General features: G+C 48.5%; 1 long non-coding RNA gene across 1 annotated transcript; it reads left to right on the top strand.

The window, feature by feature from the left end:
• The first annotated feature begins 4160 nt into the window (after positions 1–4160).
• LOC147648801 (uncharacterized) lies at positions 4161–7190 on the top strand. The gene is made up of 3 exons (XR_015279914.1): positions 4161–6359; positions 6459–6549; positions 6709–7190. It is a non-coding gene; the product is annotated as an uncharacterized LOC147648801 (long non-coding RNA).
• Positions 7191–10517: the final 3327 nt, after the last annotated feature.

The raw sequence follows: 10517 nt of genomic DNA, 5'->3' as shown, positions 1-10517 counted from the left end.
GTGGGGGTAGAAAATGAGTTTTAAACACTGTAAATGACAACTGGTGAGGCAGCTGGGGAAAGTCCTTACAGGGAGAAGTAACTTTTGATTTATTCCAGGTAATAAACAAGGCCTGGATCAATATTTCACTATCAAACAGATGCTTCTTCTTTTTTTTTATATATATATTTATACACTGAGCCTAATGTACTCAAATCCAACATCCTTGGGAGGGGAAGGAGCCAAGAAAAGTTGACTGCAGCAGCAGCAGGAATTTGCAAACGTCTTGAAATGACATAAAAAGAGGAAGCCGGTTAAAAGGAAATTAAAGGGAGCAGCTAAATGAGTGAAATCCTCGGCTCTGCCGTGGAGAGCATTTAAAGGCACCCTGGGAAGGTTTGGAGCCAGGATTCCGTGTCCTCTGCTGCCACAGATGTGCTGCAGGGGCTCGGGAGGAACATCTGGAGCAGCTGCTGGGGCAGGGGTGGGGATGGAGCAGGAGAGCCCGGGGGGATGGAGGGGATGGAGCCGAGGGAAGAGCCCAGGAGGGGCTCTGGGAGCTGGAATTGCTGCTGGATGGAGGCTGAAGGACAGAGTGACCCTGCAGGGACACCAGGCTGAGCTTCCCCTGCTCCCAGCGAGCTTTTGTTCTCACCCCCCTTCCTGTCACTGCATTTTTAGAGGTTAAAAGTCCTTTGATGAGGGTAATTTTTAGAGACAAATGCAGTTCTGTGCGAGGTGTGAGGCTCAGGGGCAGGGAGAGGACAGAGCCCGGCCGGGTTCCTGGAGCATCCCAGTGTCCCTGTGCAGGGGGACACGGCTGAGGAACCCTCAAACCCAAGGACTGAGGAGCTTTTGGAGCAATCCTGGAATTGGAAAATGTCTAAAGTCATCCAGTCCACCCCAGTGCTGCCAAGGCCACCGCATCACTTTATTATTAATTTTTATTATTTTTATTATTTTTATTATTTTTATTTTATTTTTATTATTATTACTAATTTTTATTTTTATTTAATTTTTATTTTTATTTATTATTTATAATTTTCCTTTCATGTTTCCTTCATGCTCACAGGAGAATAAGACCATTCTGTGCTCCCCCAGCAATGGGTGGCTCAGGGTGATTCCAGACTCACAGAATTCTATTAAAGCCAAGTGCATCACTTTATTATTATTATTTTATTATTTATTTTTCATTATTTTAAAATTTTTATTATTGATATTTATTATTATTTATTATTATTTATATATATTATTTTTATTATTTATTTTATTATTATTTTTATTTATTTTTATTTGTTTTATTATATTATTTATATTACTTATATTATTTTATATATAAGTATATATATTTTATATATATTTTATATCTATATATATTATATTATATTATATTACTTATATTATTTTATTTATTTTATTTATTATGCTCACAGGAGAATAAGACCATTCTGTGCTCCCCCTGGCAATGGGTGGCTCAGGGTGATTCCAGACTCACAGAATTCTATTAAAGCCAAGTGCATCACTTTATTATTATTATTTTATTATTTATTTTTAATTATTTTTTAATTTTTATTATTGATATTTATTGTTATTTATTATTTTTATATATTATTTTAATTATTATTTTTATTTATTTTATTATATTATTTATATTACTTATATTATTTTATATATAAGCATATATATTATATATATTATATATTATATATTATATTATATTATATTACTTATATTATTTTATTTATTTTATTTATTATGCTCACAGGAGAATAAGACCATTCTGTGCTCCCCCTGGCAATGGGTGGCTCAGGGTGATTCCAGACTCCCAGAATTCTATTAAAGCCAAGTGCATCACTTTATTATTATTATTTTTATTTTTTATTTCTATTTTTTATTATTTTTATTATTAATAATAATTTTTATTTTTTATTTTTTAATTATTTTTTCTTATTTATAATTTTCCTTTCATGTTTCCTTTATGCTCACAGGAAAATAAGACCATTCTGTGCTCCCCCTGGCAATGGGTGGCTCGGGTGATTCCAGACTCAGGAAATTCCAGAATGGTTCAGCTGGAAAAGGACCTTAAAGCCCATCCCACTCCCTGGACCCCTCGCACAGCCCGGCTTGCTCCATCCAGCCCGGCTTTGGATGCTTCCAGGGATGGAGCAGCCACGTTTTTCACGAGGATTGGCACGTTTGGAGTGAATTCCCGCATGCAGGACCTACAGAAAGGTGATTTTTCAGGGCTTGGTGGCTGTTTGCAGAGGGCTCTGGTGGCATCCAGGCTGCTCAGAGCATTCCTGGAGAGCTGTGAACAGGGAGCTGGAATATTTGTAAGGATAAAAATGATTGAGGAGCGCCAGATCAGGGGCTGAACGCGAGGAGCTGAAGAGGATCCCACGATGCTCATGCCCAGAAGGGCAGATTGCATCCCAAGGAAGCGCAGGATGGTGCCTGTGGCAGCCAGCAGGGAATGGCTGGAGCAGGAATGGGAATTCTGGAAGGGTGGGGCAGTGCCCAGCTCGGGGAGAGGGGAAGGAAATGCAGCAAATCAAGAGGGGAGACACATTGGCATCTCCCACCAAGAATGAGAGGAGATCCATGGATCCAATCCTGTCTCTTCCCAAGAGCTCCCCCCTCCTCTCCACTCCCATTTTCAGCTCTGGCCACGGATAACTCCTGTGAAATCCCAAGGCAAAGCTGGTTTTTTGGGGAGGAATTTGGGCTGTGAAATCGGGCTTAGAAACGACCCCCTTAAGCGTGGAGTCCTGAGCTGAGCTTAGGAGGCTGCAAATCCCCATCTGCCACGGCAGGGATGGCCCAGGAGGCTCAGGCTGCTCCCAGCCCTTGGTGCTGGAAATAATTTGCCCCTCCTGTAATTAATGACTGCCCTGTCTCACCCAAAGTGTCGGATCTGCTCCTTCACACGGAAAATTCCCCCTGTCCCTGCCCATCCCGGCTCTTGTTGGGAACAGCAAAGGGCTGGAGCAGCTGAGGAGCCAAAAGGTTCCAGATTCCGGCTGGAAGAGAAGCTGGGAACGGGGGGGATGTGGCTGAGGTTTGTGACACCACGAGGGGGTGAAGCAGAGATGCCCTTCCCCCAAAATTCCACAGAATTCCACAGAATTCCACAAAATTCCACAGGATTCCACAAAAATTCCACAGGATTCCACAGAATTCCACAAAATTCCACAGGATTCCACAAAATTCCGCAACATTCCGCAAAAATCCGCAAAAATCCGCAAAAATCCGCAAAATTCCGCAAAATTCCGCAAAATTCCGCAAAATTCCGCAAAATTCCACAAAATTCCATAAACTTCCGCAGAATTCCACAGAATTCCACAAAATTCCATAAAATTCCATAAAATTCCACAGAATTCCACAAAATTCCACAACATTCCGCAAAAATCCGCAAAAATCCGCAAAAATCCGCAAAAATCCGCAAAAATCCGCAAAATACCGCAAAATTTCGCAAAATTTCGCAAAATTCCACTGAATTCCACAGAATTCCACAGAATTCCACAGAATTCCACAGAATTCCACAAAATTCCACAGAATTCCACAAAATTCCACAAAATTCCACAAAATTCCACAAAATTCCACAGAATTCCACAGAATTCCACAGAATTCCGCAGAATTCCGCAGAATTCCGCAGAATTCCGCAGGATTCCGCAGAATTCCGCAAAATTCCGCAAAATTCCGCAAAAATCCGCAAAAATCCGCAAAAATCCGCAAAAACCCGCAAAAATCCGCAAAATTCCGCAAAATTCCGCAAAATTCCGCAAAATTCCGCAAAAATTCCGCAAAAATTCCACAAAATTCCACAAAATTCCATAAAATTCCATAAACTTCCACAGAATACCACAGAATTCCACAAAATTCCATAAAATTCCATAAAATTCCACAGAATTCCACAAAATTCCACAAAATTCCACAAAATTCCACAAAATTCCACAACATTCCGCAAAAATCCGCAAAATTCCACAAAATTTCGCAAAATTCCGCAAAATTCCGCAAAATTTCGCAAAATTTCGCAAAATTCCACAGAATTCCACAGAATTACACAGAATTCCACAGAATTACACAGAATTCCACAGAATTACACAGAATTCCGCAAAATTCCACGAAATTCCGCAGGATTCCGCAGGATTCCGCAAAATTCCGCAAAATTCCGCAAAATTCCACAAAATTCCACAAAATTCCACAAAATTCCACAAAATTCCACAAAATTCCACAAAATTCCCACAGAATTCCCACAGGACCGGAACAGTGTGAGCTCAAATTGAAGAGGAGAGAAATTTAAAGATGAGGAAAGGAAGTGATCCTCACGCAGCAGGAAGCGAGGGGAGGGTTAGGGCGGGATTTTGGGAAGAAATTCTTCCCTGTGAAGGGCTGGGATGGATTTCACAGGGAATTTGGGGCTGCCCCATCCCTGGAAGTGTCCAAGGATGGGATTTGGAGCACCCTGGGATAGTGGAAGGTGCTCCTGCCCATGGAAGGGGGGTGGGATGAGATGATCCTTCCAACCCAAACCATTCTGGAATTCCAGGATTCCGAGGGATTCGCTGCTGGAGGAAGCAGAGGAGATCCAGGCTTAAAAAAAGCACCAGAAAACTGCAAAAGTCCTTCAGCAGAACCTGGTGGCAGCACACAGGGACATCTCCAACATCCCTGATCCAAGAGCTTCCCAATCTTCCTGTCCTGGGCCCTCCCAGAACCCTCAGAGCGGAGCCAGGCGTGTTTGGGATCCTGGGATTTGCTGTTCCCTGACCCCAAACTGAGGACAAACGTTGTTTTCTCGTAGGAACAACACAGCTGGAAGGCTGGAACCAAAATATTTATCAGCCATTAAAAAACTCTGGAGTCTCACGTTTGGAAAGATGATTTTAAAACTGTGTTTTTAGGTGATAAACTCCTTTGGGGAAATGATCTACAGCTTCTTCAGGAGGTCCCTGTGACCAGGACAGGACGCCAAGGAATGGCTGGAGCTGTTTCAGGGAGGTTCAGGTTGGATCTCAGGGAAAGATTCTTCCCCCAGAGGGTGCCCAGGATCCCCAGGGAATGGGCACAGGGTGGGAATTTTGGGACTGTGCGGGACCAGGGGTTGGATTCAGTCCTTGTGAGTCCCTTCCAGCTCAACATCCCATGATTTTACGAGGATAAAATCCTCTGGGAGAGCCAGGCACGTTTCTGTGCTGCTTTTTGGGATGATCTGCTGTGGTCACCCCAAATTCCTCCGTTCCCCCCAGAGCAGGATCCGCGTTCTGCTCCTCCGAGGCTCAGCACGGTGACAATTTCCTCGCTTCAAATTTCCCTGAAATGTCCCTGGCTGAACCCAGCCAGGTGGGCAGCAAAGACGTGGGAGTGTGTGTCGGAGTGGGAGCTTTTCCAGCTCCCACACTTGGCACCTTTCCTTGGATTCATCCTTGGATGGCTGCAGCATCACCTGCGGCTCCCTCCGAGCGTGCTGCCAGCCAGGAAAAGCCTTTTCCCGATATTCCCAGGCTGGGAATGCTCCTTCCCGGGCTGGGGGAGCGGGATGAGGCTGGAATAACCCAGCTTTGGGGAGGAATCGTGGAATTCTCCTGGTTTTTGGTGCGGAGCCGCTGCCCGCAGCAGCTCGGGCTGGGACCGGCGACCCCTCCCTCTGCAAAATCCCAGGAAAAGTGCGAAATGCCAGGAAAAGAGCGAAATCCCGCTGGTTTAGCGCTCGTTTTCCATCCGTGGGGGAGAAAAGGCTCTGTGGCAGGGCAGGAGCAGCTCTCACTTCCAGCACGGCTTTTTCCAGCCCCGGATAATTCCCAGCCCCGGAGCCTCCGGTGTTTCTCCGTCCCTGCCGGGATCTCCGGCGCTCCCCGCGTTTCTCCCGGGGATTTGCGCTGAAAATCAGCTTTTCCAGCTCTTCCCCACCTTCCAGAGGTGCGGGATCCTGGGAGAGGAGCGGCCTCTCCTTGGCTCATCCTTGGACATTCCTGGTGCCGGATCCTCCTCTCCCTGCCCCGACCCCGGAGTTCATCCCTGGCCCCAGCCGGGTGTGACATTCCTTTAAAACCGTGTCCCGTCACTGTCCCCTCCCCTGCTTGGAGCTGCAATCCGGGGGGGGTTTGATTTGGGAGTTTTTGTTTTGGTTGGGATTTTTGTTTTGTGGTTTTTTTGGGGGGGTTTATTTTGGTTTTTTTGGTGTTTTCTTTGTGTGTAAAATCCAGGGGAGAGCTGGGTGTGTTCCCAGAGCTTCCCAGAGCTTCCCAATGCTTCCCAGAGCTTCCCAATGCTTCCCAGAGCTTCCCAATGCTTCCCAGAGCTTCCCAATGCTTCCCAGAGCTTCCCAATGCTTCCCAATGTTTCCCAGAGCTTCCCAATGTTTCCCAGAGCTTCTCAGAGCTTCCCAGCGCTTCCCAGGGCTTCCCAATGTTTTCCAGAGCTTCCCAGAGCTTTCCAGGGCTTCTCAGAGCTTCCCAGTGCCTCCCAATGCTTCCCAGCGCTTCCCAATGCTTCCCAGTACTTCTCAAGGCTTCCTAGAGCTTCCCAATGTTTCCCAGCCCTTCCCAGCGTTTCCCATCCCTTCCCAATGTTTCCCAATATTTCCCATCCCTTCCCAATGTTTCCCATCCCTTCCCAATGTTTCCCATCCCTTCCCAATGTTTCCCATCCCTTCCCAATGTTTCCCATTCCTTCCCAATGTTTCCCATCCCTTCCCAGCGTTTCCCAGCCCTTCCCAGCGTTTCCCAGCCCTTCCCAATGTTTCCCATCCCTTCCCAGCGTTTCCCAGCCCTTCCCAGCGTTTCCTCCCTGGCTGCAGGAGGAGTTCATGGACTCCGAGGTGGGAATGCTGCAGGGGCTGCCTTTGTTTGGGGTGTTCCATCAGGACACTCTGGGAGTCCTGGCGTGTTCCCATGGAAGTGCTGGAGCATTCCCTGAGCTCCTGGGCCCGGGTGTTGGTGCCATTCCCGCACATCCATCCTCGCTGTGATCAGCCTCCTGTTCCTGGGATAATCCGGGTGGGCAGGAGCTGGGGAGTCACCTCTGGAGCCGCTGGCTGTGTCAGGTGAGCTCCTCAGAGGTTCTGCTGCCGCTCCCACCCATCCCTGGAGCTCCTGGTGCTCCAGCTGAGCTCGGGAATGTTCCTCCTCCACCTGGAAATGGCTTTTGTCCCCTCAAGTGTCCTGCCCTGTCCAAAGCTCGGAGCTGCTGAGCGCACCAAGGACAAAGGCAGAGCCCTGGGTCTGCTCCAGCCCCGAGATAAGGCTCAGTGTAATTAGAAACTTCTAACGAGCACAAATGAATCAAACCTGCTTCTCTTCCTCCTGGGACACTTTAACTCTTCCCAGCTGCTATTCTGGGCTGTGGAACCATTCCTAGCTCGGTTTCCAGGCTGGGAAAAGCTGCCAGGAGAGAGAAATGCACATTGAGGCAGCCCTGCTGAGCTGTGTGACCCCGGGGACAAAGGAGGGACGGTGGGGACCAGGATCAGGAACCCTCGGGATAAATAAAGATAAATAAAGATAAATAAAGCCAGGGATAAATAAAGAGCAGCCGTGGTTTCCTCTGCCTCCATCCTTGACTCTCTGTGCTCTTCCATCCCAAGGAATCTGAGCTGGTTCTCATCTCAAATCCAGGAAATTTCAGCTCTGGGGGTTTTGTGTGTTTTACCTTTGGGGTTTTGTGTGTTTTACCTTTGGGGTTTATGTGTTTTACCTTTGGGGTTTTGTGTGTTTTACCTTTGGGGTTTGTGTGTTTTACTTTTAGGGTTTTGTGTGTTTTACCTTTGGGGTTTTGTGTGTTTTACCTTTAGGGTTTTGTGTGTTTTACCTTTGGGGTTTTGTGTGTTTTACCTTTGGGGTTTGTGTGTTTTACTTTTGGGGTTTATGTGTTTTACCTTTGGGGTTTTGTGTGTTTTACCTTTGGGGTTTTATGTGTTTTACCTTTGGGGTTTTATGTGTTTTACCTTTTGGTCCTCTCCAGGCAGCCCCTGCCAAACCATCAGTGATTTCCAGGATCCCTGATGGGATCAGATCCCTTGCCATCACCAAATCCTGTTTTTTTGTGTGTGAAATGGTTCAAATGGCTCTTCCCAGCCCAGTTCTTGGTGCCTCTGCTGTAGCAACACCCATTTTTTATCTCTTTAATTCTCATTAAATGTCTCCTCCCCGCTCAGTCCCCTGCTCAGTGTGCACCTCTGCTCTTGAGATCCTCCTTTTTCTCCTTGCCTGCCCTTCCCAGACAATATCCAGTTGGATATTAATATTCCAGACAGAAGTTATCCCAACGAGCCTGTTATGCCAATTAAATCAGAATTTTGCTTTGTATGAAGAATTCGAGCTCCTCCTGTTTGCTCTGTTTTTAATGTTTGTACACACAGATTTCTGGTCATTAAAGCCTTGTCCACTCCTGTCCTTGTCCTCCCATGAACCAGGAATGGTGTAAATCCATCCTGGAATCGTGAGGGTTTCTTGCCTGGCCTGGGGTTTTCAGAACCAGCTTCTCTGGTGGTTAAAATCCTATTAATTTCCAGCCTGTGCTCCTGGCAAATTTATATTTATTTATTCCTGTGCCAATTTGTGCTCTGGATTAACCAGGGCTTCTCCCTCTATGGTTTTGCTTCCCTGCTGGATTTAGGGCGAGGATTCCTCCTCTCCTCAGCCTTCCCTGAGCTCTGTCATTCCTCCTGGATTCCCATTCCAGGGCAGAAATCCCTGGGATCGGCACCAAGCACCTGCTCCTTCCCTCTGCTAAACTCCCTGGGAGCAGCGCTGCTCCAGCCCCTGGGATGTGCCATCCCCTGGATCCCTCCCTGCAGATCCTGGGATAATTCCTGCTGGAATGGCTGCATGGGATGTTAACCCCTGCATGGCCGTGGGAGCTGATCCAGGGCCTGCTGGCAGAAATCCCAGTCTGGGAAACTGAGGGCAGGGGGTCCTTGGGATGAGATCAGCAGGAGCTCCGGGGTTTGGGATCACGCTGGGATTGGACTGGACATTGACTGGGAATGGGGAGAGCTCCAGGGTTTGGGATTGGACTGGGATTGGACTGGACATTGAGTGGGAACGGGGAGAGCTCCAGGGTTTGGGATTGGACTGGGATTGGACTGGACATTGAGTGGGAATGGGGAGAACTCCAGGGTTTGGGATTGGACTGGACATTGACTGGGAACGGGGAGAGCAGGAGCTCCGGGGTTTGGGATCGTGCTGGGATTGGTGTGACAAGAGGCATTGCTGGATCCTACCCTGGATATTGGGAATGGGGAGAGCTCCAGGGTTTGGGATTGGACTGGATATTGAGTGTGAAGGGGGAGAGCAGGAGCTCCGGGGTTTGGGATCGTTCTGGGATTGGTGTGACGAGGGGCACTGCTGGATCCTGCACTGGATTTGGGGAATGGGGAGAGCTCCAGGGTTTGGAATCATGCTGGGATTGGACTGGACATTGAGTGGGAATGGAGAGAGCTCCAGGGTTTGGGATTGGACTGGACATTGACCAGAAATAGGGGGAGCAGGAGCTCCGGGGTTTGGGATCGTGCTGGGATTGGTGTGACTGGACATTGACTGGGAATGGGGAGAGCTCCAGGGTTTGGGATTGGACTGGATATTGACTGGGAACGGGGAGAGCAGGAGCTCTGGGGTTTGGGATCACACTGGGATTGGACTGGACATTGACCAGAAATAAGGGGAGCAGGACCTCTGGGGTTTGGAATTGGACTGGGATTGGACTGGGCATTGACTGGGAATGGGGAGAGCTCCAGGGTTTGGGATTGGACTGGATATTGAGTGGGAATGGGGAGAGCAGGAGCTCTGGGGTTTGGGATTGGACTGGGATTGGTGTGACAAGAGGCACTGCTGGACCCTGCACTGGATTTGGGGAATGGGGAGAGCTCCAGGGTTTGGAATCATGCTGGGATTGGACTGGACATTGACTGGGAAGGGGGAGAGCTCCATAGTTTGGGATCGTGCTGGGATTGGACTGGACATTGACTGGGAATGGGGGAAGCAGGAGCTCCATGGTTTGGGATTGTACTGAGATTGGTGTGACAAGAGCCATTGCTGGATCCTACCCTGGATATTGGGAATGGGGAGAGCTCCAGAGTTTGGAATCATGCTGGGATTGGACTGGGAATGGGGAGAGCAGGAGCTCCAGGTGTTCCTGGGCAGGGATCCTGCTCAGGAGGCTGGAGAACATCTCTGGACATGGGCTGGGTGGCACCAGGTGACATCCAGCTGGAAACCACCCCTGGATGCACTGAACTCCCAGCGCAGGGACATCCCAGCTGGACAGGCTTGGGGAGGGCTCAGTGCCAGGCGTGGGGACAGTGCCAGTGGCACGGAGCAAGGTGAGCTCCTGGGACAGGAGCAGCTTCATCCGTGGGATCCTCGGGATGGAGCCAGGAGAGGCACTGAGAGCTCCTGTCCTGTGTGTGCCCCTCAAGTGTCCCTCAGACCCTGTCCAGGATCCTTGGTGGGAGCACAGAGCCCCACTCCCAGCTCCAGGCTGGAACATTCCATGAGGGATGTGGCTCTTCCCGGGCTCCGGACGCTCCCCACGCCGTG

Source organism: Cyanistes caeruleus, chromosome 30 (assembly GCF_971803275.1).
Source record: "Cyanistes caeruleus chromosome 30, bCyaCae1.hap1.1, whole genome shotgun sequence".
Lineage (NCBI taxonomy): Eukaryota > Metazoa > Chordata > Aves > Passeriformes > Paridae > Cyanistes > Cyanistes caeruleus.
The sequence above is the reverse complement of the archived record's forward strand: the minus strand, read 5'-3'. Positions and strand labels throughout refer to the sequence as shown.